The 14,207-nt window shown below is 48.3% G+C and overlaps 1 long non-coding RNA gene across 2 annotated transcripts in view; it reads left to right on the top strand.

Moving 5' to 3' along the window:
- LOC117068577 overlaps positions 1–14,207 on the top strand; it is a 54,076-nt gene that overhangs the window by 6,268 nt on the left and 33,601 nt on the right. For both annotated transcript variants that reach the window (XR_004431177.1, XR_004431178.1), the window contains exon 2: positions 3,460–3,633. This is a non-coding gene — a long non-coding RNA (uncharacterized LOC117068577). The remainder of the gene's footprint in view (positions 1–3,459; positions 3,634–14,207) is intronic.

The raw sequence follows: 14,207 nt of genomic DNA, 5'->3' as shown, positions 1-14,207 counted from the left end.
AACAATAACAAGAAGGACATTTGCCACTAATTCAGCACTTACTCCCAGAGAGCACAGAGATACTACCCTGGGCACTTTAAAGGCATTATCTCAATGGCTTCTCATGCCTTCCCTGCAGAGTCGGTGTGACTCACACCATTCCTCCAGGTGGGGAAACTGAGGCACAGTTTTTCTCTCTCAAGTTAGCTGGAAAGTGGGCCAAGGCCATGTCTTCTATGGGACACGTTGTTTCAGAAAGCTGAGGTGTGGGGCATACCTCAGGGTAAGCTACGTGGCCCTGAAGCTGAGGTAACGTGGGTGATGGATCCACCTTAGGTCAGGTCTCCAGGGCCAAAGCCAAGTGGAAAATAGAGACCCTAACTGAGCCAAGCAACTCCTCCCCCACCTCACTTCATTCAGTCATGACCTGAAAGGGCCTTTAGAGATGAGGGAGGAGGAAGCAGGCCCTTCTGGGTGAGGGGCTTGCCTGTGGTCCCAGCATGTCAGCATGGAGCCCAGGTGCCCTAACTCCCACCTATTTAATACATACAGGGACTCTCTTTCTATTCCCTGGTTGGATCACTGACTTCAGCCACCTAGAAATACCTTTCTTTGGGCACGCCCTTGCTCGAACTCTTCAGTGGCTCCCTCCTGCTTCAGGGTCTGGACTAAATTCCCAGGGCTGACATGGAGACCTCCACAGCCCATTCCCTTTATTACCTCCTCAGCACTCCCTCAGCACCTCTGCCTCAGCTGGACTGGGAGCCCCACCATTGCTGCCCCACCGCACACCCACTTCCCACCCGCCCTGACTCCATACCTTTGCCTGTGCTGCTGCTGACCCTAGAACACCTTCTCCTGCCCCCACCCACCTAGCCAAATCCACCGCTGAGCTCCTCCAGGAAGCCTCCCGGATCACCCACATCCATGTGGCTTCTCCCACCTCTGACTCTGGATCAGAGTCTCCTGTTCCATTCTTTAATAGTCATCATGTATTCGTGTGTACCTTAGGCTACTAGTTAGACCCTAAGTTCCCTGAGGGCAGGGCCAAGTTATTAGCTCTACACTGGTTACTCTTCTTTTGAGACAGCATTTCACTCTGTCACCCAGGCCGTAGTGCTGTGATGCAATCATGGTTCACTGCAGCCTTGACCTCCAAGGCTCAAGTGATCCTTCCACCTCAGCCTCCCTAGTAGCTGGGACCACAGGTGCACACTGCGACACCTGGCTAATTTTTTTATTTTCTGTAGAGACAGGGTTTCGCCATGTAGCCCAGACTGGTCTCAAACTCCTGAGCTCAAGTATTCTGCCTGCCTGAGCCTCCCAAAGTGCTGGGATTACAGGTGTGAGCCACCACGCCCAGCCAGTTACTCTTTTCAAAATAAGGAGTGGAACTGTGCTCTGACCAGACTGTATTTCTGCTTTGTTATATGTTTGTATGAACAAGTCTAAACTTTGGGTGGCCAGGAAACAGCACACACTCAGAAACTCCCAATAGCACCCATGGCAGCCTGAGTAATCAACCACTATGTCCTTCCTGCTGGGCCCAGAGGCCTCTCTGGATCCTCTCATCATAATGCTGCAGGCAGCCACTGTCAACTAGAGTTGGCCCATGAGGTGAAGTCTCTATGCCATCGGGAATGGGTCCTCCATAAAGGCAGGGGCTTGTCTTATCCCTAGGGCCTAGTACTATGCCTGGCATGTAGCAGGCTCATGGTAAATTATTTATTTATTTTTTGAGATAGGGTCTTGCTCTGTCTGCAAGGCTCAAGTGATCCTCCTTTCTCAGCTTCCCACGATCCTCCTGCCTCAGCTTCCCACCATCCTCCTGCCTCAGCTTCCACCATCCTCCTGCCTCAGCCTCCTGAGTAGCTGGGACCACAGGTGTATGCTACCACAGCTGGTTAATTTTTATATTTTCTGTAGAGATGGAGTTTTGCCATGTTGCCCAGGCTGGTTTTGAACTCCTGGGCTCAAGGGATGTGTCCACCTTGGCCTTCCAAAGTACTGAGATTACAGGCATGAGCCACCACACCTGGCCTCAGTAAATATTAACTGAGTGAATAAATGCCCCTCCTAGAAAAGGCAATCACAGTTAGAAACTTAAATGACTGACCCTTATGTAAAAGATGGGTTGGGCTGGAGCATCAGATCTGAGTCCCAGCTCTGTGATATTGCACATGTTACTAAACCTCTGAGCTGTAGTTTTCCACACCTACCTTCTTTACAGACTTATCCTGAAGGCTAAATGAGGTATCATGTGAAGTACCTAGGACACAGCTGGCATTTAGTAAATGTTAGTTTCCTACTTTCTCGTGGCTACATATTACAGAAACAGTCATCTGAGTGAAGTGAAAATGGAGATGCTCTTCCCAGAAGAAGAAAGAATGTCAGCTGGACAGAGAAGGAGGTGCTCTACACTCCAGCCCTCTGTGTGGAATCTGGGTGGTGCAGCAAGACCCTAGCTTATGTCATCACAGCTTTCTTCCTCCTGCTGAATGATAATAACAGGAAGAGTACCATTTAATGAGTTCCTGCACACTGAGTGCTCTGCTGGGCACTGGGCATACACTGATCTTATCTGTTCACCATAATTCCCAGCTTCAGAGTGAAGCACCTTGCCCAAGGCAACACACCCCGAGAGTGGTAAGGCCAAGCTTTGGCTCTGAACCTCTAGGAGTCTCCTACCCTGGTGCCGCTGAGTCACAGATTTCTCTTTTAAGAAACTCACAAAGAAGTCCTTAGGTGGCAAAAATTTGATCACGTGGCCAAATAGAGCTGCATGGGAGGCTGGGAAATGGAGGCAGCCTATTGTTAGCAGATTCTGTGCCAGCCCTGCTATAGCATGCTGTCAAGCCCCTGCCCTCTCTGGGCCTCGAGTCTCCATATTTGGTCAGGGAAGAGTTTGGATGGATTTTCTCTGAGGTTTCCCCTAGCTGTACTAAGGCCCCACAAAGGGCCAACTCTATTGCCACTTCCAGCCCCTGCTGAGGCGTGAACACTAAAGATGTCCACTGTGAGCATTTGGTCTCCAGACACGATGTCCTTCATGCTAGTTCTGAGCTCCGTCTTGGTTTTGCTTTTTGGTGATGTGTGAGTTAAGGCAGGCCAGGTTATGTTGCAGCAGCAAACAACCCTGAAATCTTAGTAGCTCCTAATAGGAAGTGTCTTTCTCATGCACACTACTACCCATCGAGGGCTGGCAGGGTCCCCGTGTCTCCTTACTCCAGGACCGGGGGTGAAGGGGCAGCTGCCATCTCAAAGGCTGTCAAGCCACGGCAGAGGGAAAGAGATCTCTATCTGGCAATTAAGTGCTCCAGCCCAAATAACAAATGTCACTTCTCACACCTTGTTGGCCAGGTTACCCCACCTCCCAATCACAAGGGAGCAGGGAACTGCCATCCCACCACATGCCTGGAAGGCAGAGAGTAGGAAATACAGGAGGATGACATTAATAATAACCTCAGGCCTCTGTTCCAGAGTGTCTGCCAGCCAGCTGTGATCACCTGTGTCTGGGCAAGGGTAGCAGATGTGACCTGGGAAGCTGCACCGAGTTCTGCTGGGACCTATGTGGGGAGTGAGGGGCTGAAGAGATGGAAAGACGTCTGACATTCTGGAGCCCAGGGCTGAGGCTGGACAGCGCAACCTGCCACTGTAGGTAGAATTCCTATGCTGAAACAATCTCCAATGCGATAGTGCTAAGAGGTGGGGACTTTTGGAAGGTGATTATGTCATTGGGGCAGAGATTAGGGCTCTTATACAAGAGGTCTGAGGGAACTTGTTTGCCCCTTTACATGACAATGCAGTGAGAAAATGTAATCTTTGAAGCAGAGAGCACGTTGATCTTGGACTTCTCAGCCTCCAGAACTGTAAGCAGTAAATTCCTGTTAATAAATTATCCAGTTTAAGATATGTTGTTACAGCACCCTGAATGGACTAAGACACAGTCCCAGCCAGGAGCGTTAGTTTCCAGTTCTGTAAAACTGGGGCAGTATTTCCTAACCTGCAGAATTTTAGTGAAGATGAAATGGATGAGTAACAGTGGGGAAACGCCTCTCTACTCCCCAGCAGCCTTCTACAGAAGGCGTACTTTTCAGCGGAAGACTCTGCCCAGCTGAGCCCTATGCCAGATTTGGGTGGTCAAATTTGAGAGCAGGAGCTTGGCAAAGAGGGGCTTTGGGGAGGCAGTCAGTTTGGAGGGGGCATATTGTAAGACTATGTGCTTACAAAAGCATAATATATTCCTAAGATTTCTTTGAGGTGACTTTATTTGGGACAGTTCTGGGGGATTCGATGGAGATGGGGGCACCCTGGCCGCTGATGCCTTCCCCCATTCAAACAGATTTGGGGATTCCTATGGCAGTGCACAAGATGAGGGTACGAAAAGGGGGCAAGAGAAGGAAGGCAGCATGATGGACGGAGGCTGGACCAGTATAGTGACCCCCAGGGAAAGTCCCCTGGGAGGGTGAAGGCAAGTAGGAGGGTACTCTGAGAATAGGGTTAGGTTCTGAAGCTGTTGCCTTCCTATGATGCAAGCCCCAGCTCCTCCTCCATCCTCAAATCTTCAGTAAATACCCTCTGTTGACAGGACGTTTGCTACTGCACAGTGGGCACTCGGCATGCTACTTTGTATCATCTCATGTGTCATGACATGTCATGTCAAAGCCAACCTGTGGACACACAGGTCCTCTCGGCTTCCCTCAGGTCGGAGTGGGGAGAAAGCAGGTCAAAAGCCCAGCCTTGGTGGGAATGTAAACCAGTACAACCACTATGGAAAACAGTATGGAGATTCCTTAAAGAACTAAGAGTAGAACTACCATTCGATCCAGCAATCCTATTACTGGGTATCTCTACCCAGAGGAAAAGAAGTCATTGTATGAAAAAGATACATGCACACACGTTTATAGCAGCACAATTGGCAATTGCAAAAATACGGAAACAACGTAAATGCCCATTAACCAATGAGTGGATAAAGAAAATGTGGTATATATATACCATATAATACTACTCAGCCATAAAACGGGACAAAATAATGGCCTTTGCAGCAACTTGGATGGAGCTGGAGGCCATTATTCTGAGTGAGGTAACTCAGGAATGGAAAACCAAATATCACATATTCTCTTTTTTCGTTGTTTTTTTTTGTTTTTGAGACGGAGTCTTGCTCTGTTGCCCAGGCTGGAGTGCAGTGGTGTGCAGTCTCGGCTCACTGCAACCTCCGCCTGCTGGCTTCAAGCAGTTCTCCTGCCTCAGCCTCCCAAGTAGGTGGGACCACAGGTGCGCACACCACCATGCCCAGCTAATTTTTGTATTTTTAGTAGAGACGGAGTTTTGCCATGATGGCCAGGCTAGTCTTGAACTCCTGACTTCGTGATGTTCTCTCTTTTAAGTGGGAGCTAAGCTACGAGGATGCAAAGGCATAAGAATAATATAATGGACTTTGGGGACTCTCGGGAGGGTAGGAGGGGTTGAGGGATTAGAGGCTACATATTAGGTACAGTGTACACTACTCAGTTGACAGGTGCACCATCATCTCAGAACTCACCACTAGAGAACTTATCCATGTAACCAGAAACCACCTGTACCCCAAAACCTATTGAAATAAAAAAGCCTAGCCTTGGTCCTGCCCAGCGCAGAGAGACATGAGGCTGTGACTTGAATTTACTCTTCCAAAAACCTCAAATAGCCAGCCCTGATCTGCTGACACAGTTCCCGTTCTGAGCAGAGAAATGGAGGAGAAGGCAGCAGAAAGACAAGAAAGAATCTCCGCTGAGATCAGGGGCTAGCTCATTAATCTAGGTGAGTCTGCCATTTTGGAGATGATACAAACCAAGCCCTGGAGCGGTCACATGACTCAGTAATGCAGCCAGCCCATGGCACAGGCAGGGTGAGGAGCCACATCTGCCTTCCTATAGCCACCAGAGAAGGGAAACGGGCGCAGAACGGTCACATAGCAATTCAGTAGCAGAGCCAGGATCCAGCGACGCCAAACCCTGGTCTCTCCCGGTTGCTAGCCTGGGAATGTTGCCCAGCTCTTTCACCCACTTTTGGCCTTGGCTCTTCACCACACCTGAGGATCCAGTGACCCCAAGCCCTTGTCTCCCTGCTGCCAGCCTGGGAACATTGCCCAGCTCTTTCACCCACTTTTGGCATTGGCTCCTCACCACACCTGTGCCAGTAGGTGGCTGGGTTACTCTGAGTTGTTTGACTCCTCCAGGGCTCAGTTTGTCTAATCTCCAAAATGGCTCGTTCACCTCGATTGACTAGCTAGCTTCTAATCTCAGGGAAGTGTGTATCTTGTCTTTCTGGGGGGATTCTGGGAGTCAGATAGGGAGAGGCAGCATGATCTGAGAAATCTGAGCCCCAGACACTAGAGGTGGAACTGGTCCCCCTGCATCCTGGCCGGAAGCAGCATTTGAAAGCTGATCTTGAGCGAGACAATATGAGGATAGCCATTGTCATTGTTGCACGCGTCATCTTACTTAACCCTCAGTTGGCCCTGTCAAGTGGGTTCCTTCGTTTTCTAGTTTTTCCATTGAGAAAACACAAGTAAGATTCAGTCTGAAGACTGGTAGCTCAGTGCTCCCAACAAAGGGCAGGAGGGGCCTGGCTGAGCACCCTGAAGGAGGAGTGGGGGCGGGTGCCAGAACACGGATGCTTTCCTGTCTGGCTGGAGCTGCTCCCACCGTGTTCCGGAGCAGGGCAGAACAGGAAGGCAGGAACAATGGGCAACCGGCAGTGGCGAGGTGCTGGGGTTCCTGAGCCACGGGCGGGGAGGCTCGGGCCTGGTCACCACCAAGGCTGGGGGTGCAAGTTTCCTGAGCAAGAGACTTAACAAGATTAGCAAGTAACATTTTTGAGCACTTACTGTATGTCCGGACCTGTGTTAGACACTTTAGATGGATTAGCCTCATTTTACAGATAAACAAATTGGGGCACAGAGAGTTTAAATGAAATGCTTAAGGTAAGAGGTGAAAGATTTGAACCCAGGCAGGCTGGCTCCAGATCCTATGCTCTTAACTACTATAACTTTATACATGTATACATACATATATGATTATATACATGTTCTACATACTTTCTCAATTTTCCGCTTTCACTTAATTTATCATTGCCACTTTTCTATGTCATCAGTATCATCCTTGTTTAAAGTGCTAACATGCCGGGAAGACCTTGTCCGTGTGTCCTGGCCATATCCCAGTCTGTTTTTCCCATTACCTGAGGGGTCTGGATTTCCACTATTGGTGCTGTCATTGAGTTAAGGTGTGGTTCCTCTCATTTAAACTGGTGATAACAATGGTGGTACCAAGGGGTGGGCTGGGGGGTGCTTAAGCCCCTTTTAATCTCTATCATAATAACTCCTTTATCCAAATAAACACCATCTACATAAAATAATGTGCTTATATGCAAACAGTACTTCAAGACAGGACTCCCTCCCCAGCTCAATCAGATTGCTGCACCCAAGCATTCCCACGGAGAAGTCCCCCAGGCAGCCTGGCTGCTGGGTTAATGCCGTAGTGGTGCTGCTCTGAACACAAGCTGTGGGAGCACTGCTGGTATCTTAGGATCCGGTGGGGTGGAGATGTGGAGCCCAGGAAGACCCAGCCTGACCTGGTAGTGGTGGCTTCAGAAATTGCTGGAGAGGGTAGAGGCTGTTGCCTAGGGCTCTTACTGCATTATGTAAGATGAAGGCCACAGATTGGTGCTGTCAAGACTGGGAAGGCCTGTGGGACTCAGGACTCCCTGAGTCCCTAAGACTGACCTGCTCCTCCTTTCACCTGAGACAGACTGGGAGATCCCAGGGTAGTGGGGGCAGGGAAGTAGAAGGGGCTTGTTGAAAATTCTCCACCATGTCAGCTAGGAGAGCCTGCTGGAGCCGCTCCCCTAGGGGTGATGAACCAGCTGGAGGACCCCTCCTAGAGCCCCCTTTTGGCCCTCACAAGGCCAGCTGGGAGCACTGGATGGGGAACGAGACAGTTTTGTGTTCTAGTTTCATCCCTGCCTGTGGGTGGCTATGTGGCCCTGGGCAAGTCACTCTCCCTTGGTAGCCTCTGGCTTCCCAACCCTACCATACCAGGGAACACCATGGACTCTCCCGTTCTGCCAGATGGTCTAGCAAAGATTCTTTCCCTCTCGGGTCACCTGGGCTGGCAGGTGGGTGATTCAGAAGTCACCTTTCTGAACCTCCAATTATTATTACATGTTAACATACATTTACCTAATTACCTTCCAAGTATGGCTTTTGGGGATCACCTGTTACCCACTTCCCCTTCTTATGGTAGCTGTCCTCAATTTTCATCTGGGGAAGCCTCCTCTCCTCCACCTCAGCCATGTGCAGTGGATGGAGTTGACTCTTCTTCTGGTTCCAAAAGGGGAAGAGAGGCTCGCAGATCTGTGCATTCCATTCCCCAAACCTCAGAGGAGTGGGGGTCGGGGTGGGGCATGTGACCCAATTGAGCCCATGGCATCAGGCTTAGAACCGGTCCCGATTGTGGAGAAGTCTGGAAGCTTCCAACCTGAGGGGATTTGAGGTTGGAGTTAACTGGCAGCCATCCCACCCCCATGGAGAATGGAGCCATTGCAGAAAAGGCGGAGCTGGGAATGGAGAGACAGACCAGGGCCTCGTGATGTAGCTTAATCCCTTAAGTCCAGCTGTGCATGAAGCCAAGTGCTCACCCTTAGGCTTTTCAGGTACAGGAGACAAATGCCTTTTTCACTGAAGCAAGTTTGAAGTGGATTTTCTGTTGCTTACAGCTAGAAAAATCCTGACTTTTGGTGACGTTACTTAATTCTATGATACCATCAGTGGTATGATGATTTTATAAAGGAAAATATTAAATCTTAATAACAGGTTTTTTTTGTTTTTTTTTGTTGTTTTTTTTTTGAGAAGATCTGGCTCTGTCACCCAAGCTGGAGTGCAGTGGTGCGATCTCGGCTTACTGCAACCTCTGCCTCCTGGGCTCAAGCCATCATTCCACCTCATCCTGCCGGCCTCCCAAGTAGCTGGGACTACAGATACATGCCATCACACCCTGATAATTTTTGTATTTTTAGTAGAGATGACATTTCTCCATGTTGCCCAGGCTGGTCTTGAACTCAAGCAATCCACCCACCTCAGCCTCCCAAAGTGCTGGGATTACAAACCTGAGTGAGCCACTGCACTGGGCCTAATAACAGTTTTTTGTTTTTGTTTTTTTAATTAAAAAGATGCAAATCAGGTTCCCCTCGTAAAAAACTGACACTAGTGTATTTTTATTTATAAAATTGCATACACCATCTCCTTTGGTGATATGTTCAAAGTTCTTCACATCTAGAGTCTAGACTGTGAGAAACAAACTCACCCGTCCAAACCCAAAGAATGGACCCGGAGACACAGAGAACAGTGGGAGTGAGACTTTTAATATAGTCTTGCAAGATGGGGTGTCTGGTGGGCAGGCACACCCAGCACGGTTACAACAAGCAATTTATCCTCTAGTGTGTGGGTCCCTCTCCTGGTTCCTCAGAGGTTGAGTACAGATTGAGTGGAGTCACAATCTTCCTGGATGTCACCTGTTGGTTGTTGAGTAGGGTTGTTTTGTTTGTTTGTTTTCTGAGATGGAGTCTCATTCTGTCGCCCAGCCTGGAGTACAATGGCATGATGTTGGCTCACTTCAACCTCCGCCCCCCGGGTTCAAGCGATTCTCCTGCCTCAGCCTCCCGAGTAGCTGGGATTATAGGCGCCCACCACCACGCCCGGCTAATTTTTGTGTTTTTAGTTAGAGACAGGGTTTCACCATGTTGGCCAGGCTGGTCTCAAACTCCTGACAAGTGATCCACCCGCCTTGGCCTCCCACAGTGCTGGGATTACAGGCATGAGCCACCTTGCCTGGCCAGGTAGGGATTTTGGGTGTTTTCTTTAGGGTTGTCTCACTGCATTTTGTTGCAGCCCATAATGCATTGCAATTATAGTCCGCTCAAGGACTTTTTAAGTATTTGACTTATGACCTAGGTAGTCAGGCAAGCTGATAAAAGAATAGATAAAGTGAGCTATTTTGCAGGCTAGTAAATCTTCATTCTAGACTAAACTCTTAGGTTTGGATGAGAGCAACTAAGGGTACCCCAACTAGCAGGCTCCAGCTATTAAAACAGGGGCCTAGTATATTCTGTCCTTCTGTAGTTTGCAGACCCAAGCCTACTTGAGGCACTTCATCTTGGAAATGGACCACCATTTACATATTTCCTACACAGACTTTGGAGGTATTCAGCCATTTTTCCTTTCCTTTTTCTTTTCTCTCTTCTTCTTCTTTCTTTTTTTTTTGACAGAGTTTCATTCTGTTGCCCAAGCTGGATTGCAGTGGCATGATCATAGCTCTGCAGCCTCTAACTCCTAGGCTCAAGTGATCTTCCAGTCTCAGCCTCCTGAGTAGCTGGGACTACAGGTATGCACCACCACACCCAGCTAATTATTTTCTGTAGAGACAGGGTTTTGCCATGTTGCCCAGGCTGGTCTCAAACTCCTGGACTCAAGTGATCATCCTGCCTCAGCCTTCCAAGGTGCTGGGATTACAGGCCATGCCCAGCCTTCTCTTTTAATTGCATTGTCTGGCTAGCAATAAATCAGTCTTCTATATACTCAGTATAATCTGTTATTTCCACACGGCATGATTTTAAAAGTCATTTTAAGTGATAGTTAGGGAATCGGGTAAAATTCCACTGGACTTGATCACAGCCAACCAAACAAATGGATAGCAGACAGTGACAATACCTTACTCCCCCTCTGCCTGCTGGCTGGTAGGTTTCTTGGACTTCCATTCTCGGGCACACCCTCATTCAAGAAACTTTTAAGATGGTGTTGATGGGGAGGTAGTGTGTGAGAATGAGTTACGATCATTGATCATCGTTACCATTTCTTTGAAGCATTCCAAATTGTTACCAAACTTGAAACAAATGCCCCTGGCTGAGTCTGGGTGTGTTGGGGGCCAAGTATATAACTGGAAGTTCTCTGGATTAATGTCTACATATAATAAATACAATGCTTATTACAGGTGGTTTTTAAATGTGCTAATATCATACTAAAACTTAACCATAACCACAATGATTGTTTAGAACTGAAGACTAACAGAAAGTTTTTTGGACTAATTTAATCGCTGACTTTGAAATTGCCAGTGCAGTGATAATAAAAAGCAGACCTACTTTTGGTGGTTTTCTTGTTACCTTCAACCTTCCTGCAGACTGCGTCCCCCTCATTGCCTGTATGAGGTGGGTCCTGCTGCCCTGTTGTGCTCAGTAAATGCTTTGATGATCCTAAGGAGAGGTCCCTAATGGGCATCCCCAGAAATGAGTGAATGAGGGAGTGATCCCAGGACAGGGAGCCATTGCTTCTGAGTCTTAGGCCTGACTCAGTTATAATATGCTATGTGTCCTTAGGGAAGTCACATCCTCTCCATGCTTCAGATGGGATATTCTTTCCCTACTCTGCTTAGCCTGGATGATGGTCATGTCAGGCCTTGGGCAGAAGTGAATGACGAATGCTTGCCTGCTCCAACCCTGGGCACCTGTCTAGGAGTCACACCCATGCTGGTGCTGGGCCAGGTCAGGCTCGTCTGCCCATCCCCTTCTACTCTTGCTCCCCAGCTATCCTTACACCTAGCTAGGCCTTTTAATGCTTAGTAGGGGCCCCTCACCTCAAGGGGCTGATCTCTGATGCTCTCAAGGACCCCTGTTCCTGGAGTTGCCCCAGAGCTGCCACTGTGGGCGCCTCTTCCCAGCCTGTGCAAAAACACCTTCCCAGTGTCTCTCTGCTGCACTGGTTTCACAGCACCAGGCTGTGGCCCCAAAGGACATCTTCCAGTCCTGTCATTCAGCCATCCAGTGAGTTATGCTACAGCTGAGCTTGGTTAAAAGGCAGCCTCATTCCTGCCTGGAACTTCTGCTCCTTTCCCACTTTTAATCTGATGGCTGAGTCTGACTCACTTCAGGGCTGTGAGGACAACAGATGGCCCAGAAGAGGACAAATGCACACACACACACACACACACACACACACGCACGATATATACACCCCATGTTTCACATTACTTTAGCTAAGGATAGTGAGATGGCCACAGAGTAAGAGCAGATGCAGCCGGTCACGGCCTGGCTTTTGACCTTCCCCAGTTCCCTGTGCAGTGGTTCTCTGAGTAGGTAGGATCCTTCCAGAATAGAGTAAAAGGCTGAGTTCCTGCTATGCCACAAAGTCTTTTATATAAGTTTCCATCACTTCCAGAAGAACCTACATAACAATGAAGGCCCACCCTTGTAATGTTCACCAAGGTTGAATTTCCCTAGTTCCTAAAGCTTCAATATTACCATTCCAGCCTTCCCGTGACCCGGATAACTCTTCCAAGCTCATCTCGCCAGTGTCCTGAGTCGTTTATTTCCATTGAGGGACTACCTCATACCCATCAAACCTGACAGGAGAGGTCTGAATGCCATTGGTTGGCAGAGATTTGTTTCTTCCCTAGTTCTCCCCTATGAAGACTGAGAAGTTCAGAGTCTGCCAACACTGAGAGACAGCTCGGGAGGTTTTGTCTGCCTAGTGTATACAGAGGAGCCTGTGATGGGTCACATCTAACGTCTTGCCAGAGCAGAGAGGAGACCATGATGGGGATGTCCCTGTCCTGACAGAGGTGAGGGGCAGGACACCCAAACACATATGCAGTGCATACACTGGAAGTTAAGGTCCATGACGACAGCGACTCTTGTTTACTATTGTGTTATAGGACCTCAATAAATATTTCTTCAATGAGTCACTGGAACCACACTTACAGTATATTAAAAATATGCATAGAACGCCCGGGCGCGGTGGCTCACACCTGTAATCCCAGCACTTTGGGAGGCCGAGGCGGACAGATCACCTGAGGTCAGGAGTTTGAGACCAGCCTGGCCAACATGGTGAAACCCCATCTCTACATAAAATACGAAAAAATTTGCCGGGCGTGGCGGCAGGTGCCTGTAATCCCAGCTACTCAGGAGGCCGAGGCAGGAGAATTGCTTGAACCTGGGAGGCAGGGGTTGCAGTGAGCCGAGATCGCGCCATTGCACTCCACCCTGGGGGACAAGAGCAAGACTTCATCTCAAAAACAAACAAACAAACAAAAAAACGTAGAACAACGAAATACTTTTTCACTCATCATTTAGTGAACATTTAAAAGATGATAACATCCAGGCTGGGCACGGTGGCTTACACCTGTAATCCCAGCATTTGGGAGGCCAAGGCAGGTGGATCACTTGAGCTCAGGAGTTCAAGACCAGCCTGGGTAAAATAGTGAGACCCCATCTTTATGAAAAATACAAAAATTAGCCAAGCATGGTGGCACATGCCTGTAGTCCCAGCTACTCGGAAGGCTGAGGTGAGAGGATGGCTTGAGTCCGAGAGGCAGAAATTGCAGTGAGCTGAAACTGCACCACTGCACTCCAGCCTGGGTGACAAAGCAAGGCTCTGACTCAAAAAAATAATAATAAATAAAAGATGATAACATTGTTTTGGTGATAATGCTGGAAAATATGCAGTCCTCACTGCTAAGTGGGCAACACCGCCACATACAGTAGCATGGGCTATGCGCTGCACAACTGAATACCTGTTAGAGTATTAACAGTGGAGGGTGTCCAGGTTCTTGGCGTCTTGAACAAAGAATTGGACAAAACGCGCAAACAAAGTAAGGAAAGAATGAAGCAACACAAGCAGAAATTTACTGGAAACGAAAGTACACCCCACAGTTTGGGAATGGACCCGAGCATAGGGGCTCAAGGACTCCATTACAGAATTTTTGGGAATTTAAATACCCTCTAGAGGATTCCATTGGTTACTTGGGGTACGCCCTGTGTAAATGAAGAGGATGAAGTAAAGTTACAAAGTCATTTACTTAATGTATGCCTCATGGAGAGGGTATTTCCTGTCATAGTTGAAGTGTGAAATCGGCCTTATGTTGCCTGCCTCCAGACCCTATTTTCCTGCCTCAAGAGAAAGACCTGATGGAAGGGATTGTGATAAAATGTTATCAAAAGCCTGAAAAGTGTACATACTCTTTGAACCAAGAGTTCTCCTACTCCTAGGATTTAGCGCTAAGGAATAACTGTGAGGTAAATGAAAATTTAGCCAAGGATCTTCATTCATCACATCGTTTATGGTAGTGAGAAAAAGTCTAGGTGATTAAAAATAGTGAATGATTGACTAAAGAATATCACACACACACCCATATAGCAGATTGCTC

This window comes from Trachypithecus francoisi, unplaced genomic scaffold, assembly GCF_009764315.1.
Source record: "Trachypithecus francoisi isolate TF-2019V2 unplaced genomic scaffold, Tfra_2.0 Lachesis_group21, whole genome shotgun sequence".
Classification (NCBI taxonomy): domain Eukaryota; kingdom Metazoa; phylum Chordata; class Mammalia; order Primates; family Cercopithecidae; genus Trachypithecus; species Trachypithecus francoisi.
The sequence above is the reverse complement of the archived record's forward strand: the minus strand, read 5'-3'. Positions and strand labels throughout refer to the sequence as shown.